Here is a 15,151-nt window from a genome sequence, read left to right as displayed (position 1 = left end):
AAAGCGACAGAAGAATACTGAATTTGTAAGTCTGTTTTGTATACTGTTAACTGATTTCTGACTAAAACGAATCTAATAAATTACAGCTTGTAGCTGCTAAGTCTGCAACTAACAAGACGGTGTTTGTTCTGACGATCGGGAACACTCTGGAAAGCTTCCGGAGAAGCTCTGGAAAGCTTCCGGAGAAGCTCTGGAAAGCTTCCGGAGAAGCTCTGGAAAGCTTCCGGAGAAGCTCTGGAAAGCTTCCGGAGAAGCTCTGGAAAGCTTCCGGAGAAGCTCTGGAAAGCTTCCGGAGAAGCTCTGGAAAGCTTCCGGAGAAGCTCTGGAAAGCTTCCGGAGAAGCTCTGGAAAGCTTCCGGAGAAGCTCTGTGTTACCGGCAACACTGTTAACCGCGAAACGACGGTGAAACCACCATCCGCTCCCTCGCAACTGAGCGGCTGTCGCTGAGTAGACTGACAGATCGGACAGCAACAGACAGAAAGGAGAAGAATTGATTCATTCAAAATATGTTGTATACAGTGCACAGTCAGCACATTTAGTAGTCATTATAAGTGAACCATTATAGTGGATTATTTCGATTATATGAAGTAAGTTTGTGAACTGTAGTTTCTGAATTCTGTACTAAGTTTATTCCTGTTAAATCTAGTGAAGAATTACACCCATTATCGACAGTAGTCAGCATCGCACAGACAGTGTAATTACCAGTCAGTTGAGGTACGTTTTCTATTAAATTAAGAATTATTTTGCACTATTCAGTCCGTGTGAAACTGTACATAACCTTAAATCAATTATGTAATTTGTACAGATTGTATAATCCTCATTTTCCTCGGTAACCGACCCATCTAAAAGCGACAGAAGAATACTGAATTTGTAAGTCTGTTTTGTATACTGTTAACTGATTTCTGACTAAAACGAATCTAATAAATTACAGCTTGTAGCTGCTAAGTCTGCAACTAACAAGACGGTGTTTGTTCTGACGATCGGGAACACTCTGGAAAGCTTCCGGAGAAGCTCTGGAAAGCTTCCGGAGAAGCTCTGGAAAGCTTCCGGAGAAGCTCTGGAAAGCTTCCGGAGAAACTCTGGAAAGCTTCCGGAGAAGCTCTGGAAAGCTTCCGGAGAATCTCTGGAAAGCTTCCGGAGAAGCTCTGGAAAGCTTCCGGAGAAGCTCTGGAAAGCTTCCGGAGAAGCTCTGGAAAGCTTCCGGAGAAGCTCTGGAAAGCTTCCGGAGAAGCTCTGGAAAGCTTCCGGAGAAGCTCTGGAAAGCTTCCGGAGAAGCTCTGGAAAGCTTCCGGAGAAGCTCTGGAAAGCTTCCGGAGAAGCTCTGGAAAGCTTCCGGAGAAGCTCTGGAAAGCTTCCGGAGAAGCTCTGGAAAGCTTCCGGAGAAGCTCTGGAAAGCTTCCGGAGAAGCTCTGGAAAGCTTCCGGAGAAGCTCTGGAAAGCTTCCGGAGAAGCTCTGGAAAGCTTCCGGAGAAGCTCTGGAAAGCTTCCGGAGAAGCTCTGGAAAGCTTCCGGAGAAGCTCTGGAAAGCTTCCGGAGAAGCTCTGGAAAGCTTCCGGAGAAGCTCTGGAAAGCTTCCGGAGAAGCTCTGGAAAGCTTCCGGAGAAGCTCTGGAAAGCTTCCGGAGAAGCTCTGGAAAGCTTCCGGAGAAGCTCTGGAAAGCTTCCGGAGAAGCTCTGGAAAGCTTCCGGAGAAGCTCTGGAAAGCTTCCGGAGAAGCTCTGGAAAGCTTCCGGAGAAGCTCTGGAAAGCTTCCGGAGAAGCTCTGGAAAGCTTCCGGAGAAGCTCTGGAAAGCTTCCGGAGAAGCTCTGGAAAGCTTCCGGAGAAGCTCTGGAAAGCTTCCGGAGAAGCTCTGGAAAGCTTCCGGAGAAGCTCTGGAAAGCTTCCGGAGAAGCTCTGGAAAGCTTCCGGAGAAGCTCTGGAAAGCTTCCGGAGAAGCTCTGGAAAGCTTCCGGAGAAGCTCTGGAAAGCTTCCGGAGAAGCTCTGGAAAGCTTCCGGAGAAGCTCTGGAAAGCTTCCGGAGAAGCTCTGGAAAGCTTCCGGAGAAGCTCTGGAAAGCTTCCGGAGAAGCTCTGGAAAGCTTCCGGAGAAGCTCTGGAAAGCTTCCGGAGAAGCTCTGGAAAGCTTCCGGAGAAGCTCTGGGAAGCTTCCGGAGAAGCTCTGGAAAGCTTCCGGAGAAGCTCTGGAAAGCTTCCGGAGAAGCTCTGGAAAGCTTCCGGAGAAGCTCTGGAAAGCTTCCGGAGAAGCTCTGGAAATCTTCCGGAGAAGCTCTGGAAAGCTTCCGGAGATGCTCTGGAAAGCTTCCGGAGATGCTCTGGAAAGCTTCCGGAGAAGCTCTGGAAAGCTTCCGGAGAAGATCTGGAAAGCTTCCGGAGAAGCTCTGGAAAGCTTCCGGAGAAGCTCTGGAAAGCTTACGGTGAAGCTCTGGAAAGCTTCCGGAGAAGCTCTGGAAAGCTTCCGGAGAAGCTCTGGAAAGCTTCCGGAGAAGCTCTGAAAAGCATCCGGAGGAACTCTGGAAAGCTTCCGGAGAAGCTCTGGAAAGCTTCCTGAGAAGCTCTGGAAAGCTTCCTGAGAAGCTCTGGAAAGCTTCCGGAGAAACTCTGGAAAGCTTCCGGAGAAGCTCTGGAAAGCTTCCGGAGAAGCTCTGGAAAGCTTCCGGAGAAGCTCTGGAAAGCTTCCGAGAAGCTCTGGAAAGCTTCCGAGAAGCTCTGGAAAGCTTCCGGAGAAGCTCTGGAAAGCTTCCGGAGAAGCTCTGGAAAGCTTCCGGAGAAGCTCTGGAAAGCTTCCGGAGAAGCTCTGGAAAGCTTCCGGAGAAGCTCTGGAAAGCTTCCGGAGAAGCTCTGGAAAGCTTCCGGAGAAGCTCTGGAAAGCTTCCGGAGAAGCTCTGGAAAGCTTCCGGAGAAGCTCTGGAAAGCTTCCGGAGAAGCTCTGGAAAGCTTCCGGAGAAGCTCTGGAAAGCTTCCGGAGAAGCTCTGGAAAGCTTCCGGAGAAGCTCTGGAAAGCATCCGGAGAAGCTCTGGAAAGCTTCCGGAGAAGCTCTGGCTAAGCTCTGTAAAGCATCTGGAGAAGCTCTGGAAAGCTTCTGGAGAAGCTATCGACTATTTAAAACTTGTGTAACAGCCCTGCCTATCAAATACTATAAACAAATTACTAATCGTTTCATCCTTTCCCTTCTCATTTTCGGTTTCGGCAGCAGTTGACCTTGGTTCTGTAGCGAAGAACTCGAGAGACACAGAGGCGGAGATGCAACGGCAAACCCAGTTCTTGGGCGGGATCTAACGGGACGGGATGACGACGACATCGAAGGTGATGATGATGATGATAATAATTATTGTTATTTAGTTATGTAAATAGAAGCTATCGCTCTGTGGTGCCCCCGGACCGCGTCGTGGTTGCACGTACCTACACCGAGAGTGGGAGTTGGAACAGCTTAACAGCAAACACAGTTGAAACAACAGAGATCAGGGATTACAAAAAAGCGCGGAGCGGTTCTTGATGAGCGTGATGAGGATAGCTGCGATCGATTTATGTTCCCAGCGTTCAGAACGCTGCTGCCACTTGTAAATTTTTAGTCGTGTAGGTCCACATCCTAATCCCACTCTTGGTACCTTTTCCCCTGTCCCTTCTTTTAGTTTTGTCCCTGTTTCAAATACAGAAACCCGAAAGAAAAGTGTGAGCAACAATCCCAAATCAGAAACTTTCGGAACATTTGTCCGAGGACGTCAGCTAAGGATCCTTCCCTCGATCAAATGGGATGATCGGGATTGATCAGCACTTTGCGAAAACAAAACGAGTCAATTAATACTAACTAAGTTCGACAAATGAAGTTCCGTCTAGGAAAACCGATAACCGATTGGTATTTCTCTTCTGCGTAGGATATTTTCCGACATTCGGTCGGAGAAGAAAATGTTCCCTACTTGACTGATGATAAGCTCTAAAAGTTCCTTCCCAAAACATAAAATTCTCCTAACGCAAGATTGTTGCCACCGTTAGACTGTTCTTATGCTGCGTTGTAGTGTCATGAATCATGACCGATTTTCGCAGTGTATTCGTAAGTGTTTGCACTTTTGTAGAGTGTTTGCCTGTGTAACCTCGTTGTCGTTGGTGATGTACCCATTATATACACACTTTCGGTTATAAGAGTTGAGAGAAACACGCACCTCTGCCTCATTACCTTCCCTTTTCCACAAAATGCAGTAAGGATCAGTCGTCAAATTACAATTCACTTGTACATCGCGTTTGTAACACTGAGAAATATATACAAATTTCCGTAGTTATCCATTGTAGGTAGTATGTCCAATGTAGTATTCCTCCCTCCCACCTTTCAATACTTTCTCAAACTCTCAGTTTTTCCAGTTACTACAGGAAACAATTATCTTATTAATAGAGCTCTCCTAGGCCTACATCTTGCAATAGATCAAATTAAGAAATCTTGTTTTTCTCAGTGTAACACCGCACTACCCGCACTCTAAAACCATGCCCAGCCCTCGATGTATTGCCAGTAGGTACCCCACAGTAGGCAAATTGCGTTTGTCGCTGGTCAGAACAGAATAGAAGCATTAAATCAAAATTGTTTTCAAAGCTTTACCATATATTTTGGCTCCAATATAGCCACAAAAGGCGCAAAAACGAAAGTTACAACACAACGTTAGAAATGTAGTCAGAACATATAAAAAAAAAAACAAGAGACAAACACAAAACCTTCACGGTGTTGTAGCCGACCTACTAGACTACACAAACAGAATAATGGAAATCACACACAGACACACTTATTATACACAGCTGTCCTTATAATTCTACAAATATATTTTTACTTTTGGATCGGTACTAAGTATCGTCTGATGGTGAGATGCCATAGAATGCTTGATACCAAAGGATCAAGATAATGATTATTATTATTATTATTATTGAACGATGAATCTAGCGTAAACTACTAACAGACAAAGACAAGTAATAACAACTAGAACTCCCTGACACCCCAGAACGCCGATGCGAAAAAATGTCGCAAGCATGTTTGCGCGTTCCCAACACACACCTTACACCCGGCGCGGAAGATTCAACGAATGATATTACACCCTACCCACTACCCTAGAATCCGCTTCCGGGAGCAGGAAAAGTTTAACGGGGAAAAAATGTTTGTTTTAAACTACTTTGGTTCTAGTTCGAAACGAGCGACAGACAAAAAGGAAAGAAAATAACACGTTAAGGATTGATTGAACAGAAAGTGAACAGATCGATTCGTCGAAGATAATTTGTACAGTGATGAGTCGGTAAAGTTCAAATTATTGGAAAAAGTGATTAAAATAAATACCTGTATATGAGAAAAAGTTGAAATTTAAAGTAAAAAATTTGAGGCTTTTGAATGTTTTTTAAAATGTACCGAAATCCTTTTGCGCTCATCGCTCATAAAATTACCATTTTTGTTGTCTTCTTGTCGCATTGCATCTGGGCGTCAGAGTTTTATTGTGGAACTTCTTTTGAAATACCTCTTAGAATGTCTTCCAGGATTTCTTCCGTATTTTTCACGCCATCTCATTTCTCTTGCATATTCCTTTTTGAATTCCTCTTGGAGATATTTCCTGATTCCCGAATTCATCCTTGAGAATCTTCCAGGGTTCCTGAATTCCGAACGTTTTCTCCTGGAATTTTTCACAAGAACCCTACAGAATTTCTTCCGGATTGGTTTTCCGGTATTGCTCCTAGAGTCCCTCGTGGGATTTTTCCTGCGTTTTCCTCAAAGAAATTTTCGTGGGATTTCTTCCAGGAAATATCTATATATCTTCCAAAATATATCTCAGATGTTACCACGGAGATTTTCCCAAGAGATCTTCCCGGGATTTGTTCCAGAATTATTACAGGAATTATACCTGGGATTTTACTAGAGATCCTCCATGAACTTCTTATGAAGTTTTTCTTAGAGAGCGAGGAAGTAAAACACGTGTGACTAGGAATGAGTTTATCAACAGTGATTGTAATGACTATAAATTATCAAGGCTACCATTAAAGACTGCCCCAGAAAGTATGGACGCACCTTGTCTTCAGTTGTCTGGGCCTGATCGATGGTTCTTGTTTCGGATTTCGTTTTGAATGTTTCTGCTTACTATAAGATCGATAATTCAAACGTTCTTTGCCACGATGAACATTGGAATTCGAAATGATAACTTTTTGGTCATACCCCGCTCTGTGTAAGTTAGAAGGTTGTGTTCAAACACCTTCATTATTTGTTTATCCAAACGAAGGTTAGCAGGATCTTCATTTTTCTTCCAATTTTTGCCTATGTTTGAACGTGTTATCCCCACCATGGTTGCTGATTGCTGCTTGCACGACTTTCTCACTTACTCTCTCCATATTTTGCTCATTTCCTAAGTGACCTTTTAAACTCTGTACATCGTTTGTGCACATTTTTTCGATGATGTTTCACTGAAAGCTCATGTATTTTGAAACAAATTGATGGAAACGCAAAAACCGCTATACAAATGCTGAGAAAATAGGTTGACCAACAGGATGTAGCTTGCAAAAAGAACTAGTCATCAATAGTTTTGAAATGCCAGTGTTTTCTTGCTGCGTCCATACTTTCTGGACCGGTCTTTATGTGTACGTCTAACACTCCTCCTCACAGATGGTATTTCTTGATTATTCCGGCAGCCGTCCGGAAATGTTGAAGCTTGACTCTGGAAAAGGGCTTCGTCATCATGTCCGCTAACTGTTCAGCGGTTGGAGAGTACTGCACAGAAATTAGATTTTTCCTCTTCAAATCTTTGGCAAATGCATACTTGGTGTCAATAAATATGCTTTGACCTTCTCTCGATCTTTTCTCCATCCAGTTGGTGAATACAACTCTGGTTGTCTTCCAGTATTTTGATAGGTCCGGAAGGTTCGCCGAAATCGGATAAGAGCTTCCTCAACCACAGCAACTCTTGACAGGATTCCGCCAACGCAACGAATTCTGCAGACTGCAGCAAGTATCCGGAGTTGGATTTTCGATCGTTGCAATCTCCTGCCCAATCAGCATCCGCATAGCATTTCAGAGCCTCGGTTGTTCCTCCAAGATGCAGATTCAGATCTTTCGTGGCATTCAGGTATCGAACGACTCGCGATATCCGGTCTTGTCATCACAGAAATGTAAAGCAATCCTCCGATCAGACTCTGGTAGTCATCGACTCGTGCTAGTTTGTTGGCCTTCTCCTTCTCCTCGTTGCTGAACATATCCGGGATCCATTAGGATAGACGATGGCTTCGCTTCACTCAGTCCAAATCTTGCAACTATTCTTGAAACGTATGCTGATTGACTCACGATGAACGCACCATCGATTTCCTCTACCTTCATTCCCAAAAAGTGTGTAAGGTTTCCCAGCAACGACAGTTTGAATTTCTCCTTCAGCACGGACATAATCTTTTGGAATTCTGCTTCATTCTTGCAGGCTATCACCATGTCATCTACATACACAGCAATGAAGACGGTTTCTCCGTTGCGTTCCCTCTTGTACAAACACGGATCCGATTGACAGGGCAGGAAGTTCATCTTTCGCATCACCTTGTCCAATGTTTTGTTCCAGGCTCTTCCAGCTTGCTTGAGTCCGTAAATACTTTTGTTCAGCCGGCAAACGTGATTTGGATCTATCTTCAATCCAGCGGGTGGTTTCATGCATATGACTTCGTCCAGTTCACCGTATAGATAAGCAGACTTCACATCGACGTGCTTCACAAAAAGCTTCCTTTGGATGGCTATGGTCAACAGTACCCGGAATGTTGGTTGTTTGACTACTGGAGCAAAGACCTCTTCATAGTCAGTGCCGTACCGTTGCGACAAACCCTGGGCAACCAATCATGCTTTGTAACGGACCAAGGCGCCATTCTGATCAGTCTTTTTCTTAAGGCTCAAATGAGAATCGCATATTATCCACAACTGAAAAAGCACTTTTCTCAAGAATGACGAACAAGCAAACAAAACTAGCGTGTCCGATTGTCATAATTGACCAAATAAACAATCGGACACGCTGGTTTTGTTCGCTTTTTCGTCATTCTGGAGAAAAGTGCTTTTTCAGTTTTGGATAATATGAGATTCTCATTTGAGCCTTAAAGATCCATCTGCTTCTCACAGCCGTTATTCCAGGTGGTAACGTAATCATTTCCCACGTTTCGTTATCCGCATGCGAGTTCAGCTCCTCCTGCATGGCGATTATCCATTAGTCCCGTTCCACTCCACTAACGGCTTCATTGTAGTTGCAAGGTTCGTCCACCAAATGCACAGCTGCTCCACTTATTTCTTGGTAACGCAGAGGGGGCACACCTTTGTTGATACGCTTTGATCTCCGACTTGATCTATACTCGTTCAGATCCTGATCTTCGTCCTACAAGGTCGTATCGAAAGAATTCTCCGCTGCTGATTCCAACTCCTCCAGCTGTTCGCTGTCATTATCCGATTCGATTTGGAGTTCACCTTGATGTTCGTCTTGCAGATTCTCGCTACAGGAACTCTTCATTTCGTATTGCAACGCGTTGTTGATGACCTTGCCTTGCGTATCCGATTCTCGGTTGTTATTGTTGGTCTTCGACTGTTGAAATTCGTTGAAATCTGCGTCCCTGCTGATTACTACCTTCAGTGTCTCCGTGTCCATGAACCGCTATCCTTTATGATCACCGGAGTATCCGTCGGAAGTCATCGGTCTTGATACTTCTTCTTCTTCTTCTTCTTGGCGTAACGTCCTCATTGGGACAAAGCCTGCGTCTCAGCTTTTTAACTGAGAGCTTCCTCTGCCAATGACCATTTTGCATGCGTATATCGTGTGGCAGGCACGAAGATACTTTATGCCCAAGGAAGTCAAGGAAATTTCCTTTACGAAAAGATCCTGGACCGACCGGGAATCGAACCCGTCACCCTCAGCATGGTCATGCTGAATACCCGTGCGTTTACCGCCTCGGCTATATGGGCCCTTGATACTGGACTAAACTTCTTCCTCTGTTGTTTCGGTATATGTACGAACGCCTGACATCCGAAAACACGCAGATGATGCATGTCTGGTTTCCTTCCTGTCGAAACTTCGTGAGGTGTCGACGATACTGATTTTGACGGTAAAACGTTCGTTGGTGTGTTCGACTGTATTTGGAAACTAATGTTTTGTGGCTACTCAGTCTTGACGAAATCAAAACACTGTTATGTTATTTTGTCCGACGTTTCGGTCCGTTTGGGACCTTCTTCAGGGACTCAATAGTTACAGTGTTCTCGTCTCTGCCGAACCACAGTGGTCATCAACATGCATCTTGCCATCTCGATTAAGTAATGGTTACGCCTCTCCGCAATTCCATTCGATTGGGGTAAATAGCTTGTCGTGTACTGCGGCAATATCCCGTTCTGTCGATAGAACCGCTTCAATGCTTCATAGGTGTACTAACCTCCGTTGTCCGACCTGAACGCCTTCGATGTTCAGTTGAATTGCGTTTGAACCATTTTGACGAACTGTTGAATTTTCGCCACAACTTCGGATTTCTTATTCATGAAGTACAGCACACAGTACCTACTCTGCCGTAATTCTGCAAAGTGACGTAAGCGACATTGCTGGTTTTGGACCATGTTTTGGTTATTGTGCACAAAACTCTTGGTCATGCTCTAAGTTTCTTTCCATAGATGATAGATTACGACTAGATCTTGCATTATTATATAGCAGGCATTCCACAGAGTTATTTTTACACTAGATATTATGTATAATATACCAAAAAATATTGAAATTTTGAATGGCGCTTACGTCACTTTGCAGAATTACGGCAGTACTATGGTCATCTGTTAGCGTGATGAAGTATCTGAATCCGCTCAGCGACTTGGTTTCCATCGGGCCACACTGTTGGAAATATGTAATTTGTGCACTCGAGCACCCCTCGTTATCGAGACCAGGCATTGGGCTTGTGAGCGAGCTCAACGAGCATGAGCTTAACACGATCACAGTGTACCGGTTCTGTGAGCGAACTGTTATGCTCAACTCGTTGATAGCCAGCGATCACGATGGCTCACTTCTGGAATAAACAATGAGCTGGAGTTTGCTTGACGACAGTTTTCTACTTGGTTTATTATGTACCAGCCGCAAATCATAGCAAACCAAAAATATTTTCATGCACCGGAACATTCATTTCTGTCTGCATTTGCAAGAGTTGAGACCAACTGGCGCTTACAAACTGCTCAAAAGGTCCAGTGGCTGAACGGCTGAATCGCGACTTCCGGATACCTAACTAGCTCAGCAGCATGGGACCCTTGACATAATCACAGTGTTCCTAATGGAACTTCCCATGCTACTAGGGGTAATTCAGAGGGGCTGCACGGAACAATGAATACAAAAACTGTGATTTTTGTTATTGGTAGTTTGAAAGTATGTGGCTTACGGGACCAATCTTCCAATTATACCTTCCGACCAAAGGCCATTGGATTTCTGGGGATAACTATTGAAACTGCTTATCTATTGGCCTTGGGCGATGTAGTTCGCTTTAGGATTATACTTGGCAATTTGGGCACTGTAGAGATTTTAGTCACTTGATTCTTCTTTCGCAAGTGTCTTGGGCCCGTCCATTAATTGCGTAAAGGTTCATGAAGGAAGATAAAGCTTTAAGGGCCGATTTCTTCACCCTGGCTTAAGCGTTAAACCTGGTTTAACTATATGGGTAAGCCTGGCTTACCGGTTAAGCCGAGGTGAAGAAATCGACCCTAAGTGTTATGGGGAGCCATACAAAAAAATCTTACAAGGATGCAGGGAGAGTCGAAAAATCGTAAAAATAACCTTATGAAATACATAGACAGCCTTTTTTCACGGATGCCGATTTCAGGCAAAGAGAAACATATCTAAATCAAACAGCTACTTATCTGTGTTGTTAAAGTTCCGTTCACAAAAATGCCATCGTAAATGTGACGTTTTTCCAAACAAAGTTTAGGCTCAGCAAGTTTTGGTACAGTGAGCAGCGGTGCTCGCAGCTCACTATACTGATGAGCGTCCAAGCTCAATGGGCCTGGACATTCATAGCCAATCGTCCTGTTGAGCATCAAGTTAGCATGAAATTGGCTGAGTTTTGCTCGTGAGCTGAGCTTTTTCAATGCCTGATCGAGACTACTTTTATGTTAATGGATACACCATAGTCATGTTGTGTATTGTCAGATAGTGTTATTGTTTATAGTCGTGAATGTAAATATAGAATAAATTCATTCGTTCGTGATCGTCAAACCGTACGCAAGTAGTTTGCTTTTACTCCGGTCCGGAAAGTTCCTTTCTCGTCCCGCTGTTGTGTGTTCCGCTGTGTGATAGCTCCAACAGGCTATGGGTCCAGGTATGGACGAGAAAGCGAAAGTCGCCGCGTTCGACGGGTCCGGATTCCATAACTGGAAGTTCCGGATGGAGACCGTCCTCGACATGCACGGTTTATTGGATTGTGTCCACCGGGAGATCGTCGAGATTGAAGAGTTGCGTGAGATGGCCGACGATTCCGCGCAAGTGAAAACCGAGAAGAAAAGGCAAATGGCTGAGCGAAGTGCCGCGGATAAAAAGTGCAAAGCGATTATCGTTTCGGCCATCGCTGATAATCAGCTTGAACTTGTGAAGGACTGTGCGAATCCGAAGCAAATTTGGGACACGCTAAAGGCGGTGTTCGAGCGTTGTGGTGTTGCCGGCCAGTTATTCATTCGGAAACAGCTCCTCCGGTTAAAGTATGAAGAGGGGGCTGATAGTGATTTGCCGGAACATTTGTTGAAATTTGATCGGTTGATTCGCGAGTTGAAGGAGAGCGGTGCGGCAGTGGAAGAGCCCGATGCTATTTGCCATTTGTTGCTGACAATGCCTGCGTCGTTCGATTCGGTGGTGACGGCCATCGAGACGCTTCCCGGCGGTGTGACACTGGCGTTTGTGAAAAAGCGGTTGCTCGATGTGGACCTGAAGAAAAATATGTTGGCCCCTGCGGCCGAAAATGAGCGAGAAAGTGAGGGTGTTGCCATGACGAGCAGGCATGTGTGGAGAACGTTGAAGTGCTTCCGGTGCGGTAAAATTGGACACAAACAAGCCGATTGTCGTGTGCGTTTGCCAGTGAATCCGAGTGAGTACGAAGTTGTGAAACGTCGAAACAGTAAATCTGACATGGTGGTTGAAGAAAAACGTACCTCGGATCGTGCGGACGTTTGCTTCATGGCGTCGCAGGAACAAAAAGAAGAGCTGGTGAAAATGCAGTGGTTCCTAGACTCTGGTGCCACGGACCACATGGTGAACGATCCCAGTTTGTTTAAAGTGATGCGACGATTGGAGCAGCCGGTGCCAGTGCTTGTGGCGAACGGCGAGAAGATGATGGCGGAATTCTGTGGCGATGTAGTGTTGCTTGCTGACGTCGGCGGAAGGATGAAGAAATATGAAGCGAAGGAAGTGTTGTACCTCCCCGGATTACGGAGCAATTTGTTTTCGGTGAATCGTGTGGCGAGATCCGGGTTGCAGGTCCACTTTGCCGGCGACAGAGTGAACATTGTGAAGAAAGAAGAAGTAGTGGCTGTCGGGCACCATACAGGAAAGCTGTACGAGTTGGATGTTTGGTGTGAACGCAGGCGACGTGATGTGGATGCGGCCATAGTGAGCGTGAAGGATGCGGAGAACCCGAAGATAGCGCTGAACGGGAAGAATGTGATGAAGTCGCGAGAATTACAAGAAAATGAAGTGCAGAGCAAAGCGGGAAAGCGGTTAAGAACGAGAAGAAGAAGTAGAAGAAGTAACAATAAGAAAGTATCGTTGTGGACGATATAAAGCGTGTAGGTAACGATGTTGCCTAGTTAGACAAAACTGTTTTTAAGTGTTTGACCTTGTTTTGTGACGATTGATGTTTGAGAAGTTTTAGACTGTTTTGGACGTTTATTGTTGTGTGAAACAGAACTGTTGTTGTTAGTTTGATGATTTTGTTTAATTGGAGCCAAAAGCTGGCGATCTGACCTTGAAAAGATGAACATTACTGAAGTTTTCTGTACGTTTTGTTATGATTTGGACTATTGAAGATACTATCTGTGATATTTTCGAAGAATTTCTCGGGTTGTCGACTTGAGAGGGGGTGTTGGAAATATGTAATTTGTGCACTCGAGCACCCCTCGTTATCGAGACTACTTTTATGTTAATGGATACACCATAGTCATGTTGTGTATTGTCAGATAGTGTTATTGTTTATAGTCGTGAATGTAAATATAGAATAAATTCATTCGTTCGTGATCGTCAAACCGTACGCAAGTAGTTTGCTTTTACTCCGGTCCGGAAAGTTCCTTTCTCGTCCCGCTGTTGTGTGTTCCGCTGTGTGATAGCTCCAACACACACAAGTCAGTATGTATCAGGTCCAGTACTTCCGAAGTCTGCTTCTCTGTCGATTTTGGGAAAGGTTTCCGGGTTTGGTTTCCAACGAAACAATGCTCACAGTCTTCACGTACACCGCAGTCTTGAACTTCGACACCGTTGGCCAGCTTCCGATTGATTATCTGGTCAATTACTGCTCCGTCACGATGTCCAAAACGTCTGTGCCAGGTGTGTGAACATAGTTTGGTATGATTATGTCCAACGATCATCGCTTGTTCACCGTGTCCTTCAATCGATAGACACCTCCGCGCTTGACGGCTACAGCAGCAACTTCCTTTCCAGCCATAATCCGGCAGACTTGTTTGCCGAAGCGTATATCCGTTCCCTTTTGGATCAGCTAGCTTACGGACAGCAGGTTCATCTCTAGTCCGGGAACAAACAGAACTTCCGATAGCGTGACAGCTGTTCGATCTCCATGTTCATCGACGCTGTGAATTGTTTGAAATCCGATACATACCTTGAACTTTTGCTTCTTTTCCATTTGCAAGGAATACACTTTGACCCATACTTGGCTTGATAGTATCGAAGAATCTCCGGTCACAGCAAACATGCGAAGAAGCTCCAGAATCGACAATCCACTCTTTCTTCTGATCTCGAACGTCATCCAGAACGAAAGCATACGGTTTCTCCTTCTTCCTTCCAAATTTCGAGTCTTGATTGGCATTGCAGTCCTTCTTCTTGTGTCCTCGTTATCCGCAGTTGTGGCACGTCAATCTCTTCAAGGCGTTGACTTTCAGGACCGATTCTCCATTTTCGTCATCATCGTATAACTTCTTGGAGTATTCTAGGAGGAAATCCATTTTCAGCTTGTCATCCTTCAGGGTCGGCAATGCCGTCCGCACATGCTCGTAGGACATCGGTAAACTTCGCAACAAAATCGCTACTTGGACGTCCTCTCCTAGATCCTTCCCGGCGCTTTGAAGCCTTGAGAACAGCTCCTCCAGGTCGTAGATGTGAGCTTCAATGTCGCCACCTTCCGCAAGCTTTTTATCGTAAACTTGACAAATCAGGGCCACTCTTGAACACATCTTCGTCTTTTGATGTTGACTCTTGCCTTCCAATTCTCTAGGAAGATTGCTACCGGTGTTGGTCCTGGGATGTTTCTCAGACTTTTTCTAGACTTTTTCCTAAGATTTTATCCGGATTGCCTTTTGGGATTTACGCAGAAGTTATTGCTGATATTTCTCATTGCGTTCCTTGTTGCGTTCTTTCCGTGGTTTCTCTCAGAGCTTCCTCCAGGTCTTCCCTCGTAGTTGTTTGTACAATTTCTTGCAGTGAACACCTAGAGATTTTTTTCTTGTAGGTTTTTTTGAGATTATTCCCAGAGCTCTTCCCGGAATCCCTAACGGAAATTATCCCGACTTTCTGTTTCTTCTGGGATTTCTTTATTAGTTGCCCTCCGAACTCTTGCAGGGATTTTTACGGGAGTTATTTTAATGTCTCCTCTAAGGAAGGAATTTCTGGAGAAATTTCTAGAAAAAATCCCTTGAGAAATTCCAGAAGGATTTCCTGGAAGAATCCTTGGAGGAATTCCTGAAGGATTTTTCGAAGAATTTCCTGGAATAATCTCTGGGAAAATCCCTGGAGAAATCTGAAGAGTGTTTAGGAGCATTTCCTGGTAGAATTCCTGAAGAAACTCCTGGGGTAATTCCCGGAAGAGTTCCTGGAGAAATTCCTTGATAAAATCCTGGAGGAATTCCTAGAAGTATTCCTGTGGGAATTGCTGGAGGAATCCCTGAAGGAATTCCTAGAGGAATCTCTAGAGGAATTCTTGAAATAAATACTGGATGAATTTCTGGAGAAATTT

The 15,151-nt window shown here is 44.8% G+C and overlaps 1 protein-coding gene across 9 annotated transcripts in view; it reads left to right on the top strand.

Annotated features, from left to right (window-relative positions):
- The window catches only part of LOC109398102 (mitoferrin), a 367,824-nt gene extending 364,380 nt beyond the window's left edge, over positions 1-3,444 (top strand). For 8 of the 9 annotated variants that reach the window (XM_029853947.2, XM_062853924.1, XM_062853922.1 and 5 more), the window contains one exon: positions 3,192-3,444. The gene's annotated coding sequence lies outside the window, so the exon portion shown is untranslated. The remainder of the gene's footprint in view (positions 1-3,191) is intronic. The other variant, XM_062853925.1, reaches the window with a different exon arrangement.
- The last annotated feature ends 11,707 nt before the right edge of the window (positions 3,445-15,151 follow it).

The sequence above is a fragment of the Aedes albopictus genome, chromosome 2, assembly GCF_035046485.1.
Source record: "Aedes albopictus strain Foshan chromosome 2, AalbF5, whole genome shotgun sequence".
NCBI lineage: Eukaryota > Metazoa > Arthropoda > Insecta > Diptera > Culicidae > Aedes > Aedes albopictus.
Note: the sequence above shows the minus strand (reverse complement) of the source record. Positions and strands in the feature narration are given on the sequence as shown.